The sequence below is a fragment of the Leopardus geoffroyi genome, chromosome B2 (genome assembly GCF_018350155.1).
Source record: "Leopardus geoffroyi isolate Oge1 chromosome B2, O.geoffroyi_Oge1_pat1.0, whole genome shotgun sequence".
Taxonomy (NCBI): Eukaryota; Metazoa; Chordata; class Mammalia; order Carnivora; family Felidae; genus Leopardus; species Leopardus geoffroyi.
Genome location: NC_059332.1, coordinates 3,436,495 through 3,439,325, shown reverse-complemented (window position 1 = coordinate 3,439,325; position 2,831 = coordinate 3,436,495). Strand labels below are relative to the sequence as shown.

Below are 2,831 nucleotides of genomic sequence, written 5' to 3'. Positions count from 1 at the left end.
TTGGAAAGGGCAACATATTTTCTTGGCTCAATGGCCCCAGGGAGTGTGATTCTTGAGTGCAGTTCAGTACGATGGGGTGGGGTCCACACACAGATTCCAAACCTTTCCCAACCAGAGATCTATACCTGAGCTGATCTAATCTACAGAAAACAGATGACCACCAGTCGCCATTTTGTCAAAGGGTGGCACCCAAATAGTTCCACTCTAGATGCCTTAGGAGAGGTTAATTCATGACCTCCAGTGGACACCTTAGTGCACGAGGCTGACTTCGGTTAGTCTGAGAAAAGATGGACCAAGGCTCAGTCTCCTACACATTTCCCACGTGAGAAAAGCTTAGGATTTTCTCAGGGCCTATGTAGCTCTCAAAAATAATCCTTTGAGTTAGTAGCTTCAGTACACGAGACTTTTCCTCGGGTGCCCAGATGCCCTTTATCCGTCTTGTGGAAGACAGTGGGACATTACTTAGTGCTCTGAAGTTCCGTGGTAATCTTTTATCTGCGTTGGAAGACACCTTTAGGGGCAAATGGTACTTATAAGCTTCCAGAAGACTTCAGGGGCTCTTTTGCCTCCTTTACACTTTAAAACACATAGTACCTTTCACATATGACTCAACATTTTTCTATCTTACAGTACAGTTTTTGTTTGCTTTGACATATCACGTACGCATGTACATGACAAGTGGTAATTTTAAAAAAAGAAGAAGAAGAAAGGAAAGTGTCCGGGATAGAAACGGCCGGCTAGCTCTACATAATCTGTCTCCCACGTCACCCACCCCCAAGAAAGACCCCGCACTCTGGTAAAGACACACACACACACACACACACACACCTTCTCACAACTCTCCTAGCTCTGAGGTCTTTAACGTAGTTAGATATTTTGAAAACCTAGTTGAACGTGGCATTGGGACACCGGGAACTTGGGGGAGCCGATCTCGGACCTGTTCCGGCTGTTTGTCCCGGGCAGTTCCCATGTCCTGTCCCGGGGAGGGATGCCGGGGGTGGGAGGAGCCGCGGGCTCCGGCGACAGGTCGCGGGTCACTCGGCTGCAGCGGGCAGCCCCGCACGCGCCCTCTGGCGGCCGCGAGCATCCTCGGGTGTCCACCAGGAGCTGGGACAACGCGGGGGGGGGGAGGGGGAGGAGAGGCGGGGAGCGGCCTCCGTGCGCCCCCCCCACCCCCCCGCCACCGGCCAGCCCTGCGCGTGGAGCGCGGTCCTGGGGGGCCCGTCGGGGTCGCCCGAGCGCGTGCACCTGTGTGTCCCTGGAAGCAGCCGCCGCCGTTTCCGCGAGCAGAGCGCCCTCCGCGCCTTCGGGCCCCGGGCGGGGTGGCAGAGGAACCCGCTCCGCCTGGGCGCGCGGGGACAGCGGGGGACGCGCGGGCTGGGCTCGCTTCCCGCCGGCGGACGCCCCTGCGTAGGCCGTGTAGCTAGCGACCGGAAGTGGGGAGCAGGGGCTCCAGTGGCGCAATCGGTTAGCGCGCGGTACTTATACGGCAGTATGTGTGCGGGTGATGCCGAGGTTGTGAGTTCGATCCTCACCTGGAGCATCGTTTTCCGCCCAGAGGCGGCCTCCCTCCGGGGAGACCCTTTCCTGCCTCCCTAGGCCCTTGGGGACCACATCCCGCCGTCTTCGATGTGTTTGAACTTGTTCGATAGCAAGTATCCTCCCGGTTCTCCTTCGCGCTTTTGAAACAGGACAATGTGAAGAAGCGTTTGCAGACCGAGTCTGTTGTGCTGCGGTGACTTAGCCCCACCCTGCCCTTCCTGCACCCCCCTTCTCACTTTGCTCTAAAGACGACGGCTCCTGGGGAGCCCCCGGCACGTACTTATAAAGTGCTGAGCAACTTGCCTGCTCTGACGAGCCCTGAACTCCATTAGAGGGAACTCCGAAGTGAGACATTTCCTGCCCGATGACAATTCCAGCTTCGGGCAACGATGAGACGCTGATTTCTGATTTCTGAAGACAGCATCACCTCTAGTATCCCCCCGCCCCCCCCCCCCCCACTTTACCCTGATGAACCAACAACCATGGGAGGTTGAGCAGCTCTGGTCACCTGAGAAGCAGAACCTGGCATCCCCATATTATCCAGCTGTCTGGGCCTGGACCGGGACGAGCGATGATGACATCCAGAAACCAGAAATCTGCAGACCAACATTGCAGGAATAAGCAGATTGCTGTGCACGAGGTAGGTAGGCAGTAGGTAGTGATTTTGACTTAGAAATATGCGGCTCCCCCTCCCCCGCCCCCCGCCCCCATGAAACAAGAAACCCACCTGGTCATGGATCTTATCACACCTCCTCACTCTGCCCCAAAGGGTAAATTGAACTAGGTAATTTGGAGTATTTTTCCCAGCTGTAAAGATTATCCCAAACCTGAGCGCACGTATGTCCCACCCACAACAGGTTGCAGAAAATAGTACATGGAATGAAACGGAGCCCAGAGAACTCTCCCTTGAAATCTGGATTCCTAAACGTGTCCTGCATGCGTCTGGACATTGTGCAGTCACAGAGTGGTCTTCCTGGGGAAGCGTAGGGAGGTCCCATCCAGGAAAGCACCAGATAATAATAAAAATGGACACTTTCACACTTCATAGCTTTTGCTCAGCCACCGGAGTATCTTGGAGACTGTCAAAGTCTAATCTTCAAGTATCAATGGAGATTAAATGGCAGAGATTTATTTAGGTTGTTAATGAGGAAATGGACAGTATAGTAAACTAGTTCAAGTGACAGTAGAAGAGACTGGTAAATGCATTATCAGTGGGGGAAAAAAAGAATGCTCAAATAATATTGCAAAATTGAGTGAAAAACTAGCTAATGTCCCACAGAACAGCAAAA

General features: G+C 53.7%; 1 non-coding gene across 1 annotated transcript; it reads left to right on the top strand.

Moving 5' to 3' along the window:
* Nucleotides 1-1,449: 1,449 nt before the first annotated feature.
* Nucleotides 1,450-1,543, top strand: TRNAI-UAU. Its single transcript has 2 exons — nt 1,450-1,487; nt 1,508-1,543. It is a non-coding gene; the product is annotated as a tRNA-Ile (tRNA).
* The last annotated feature ends 1,288 nt before the right edge of the window (nt 1,544-2,831 follow it).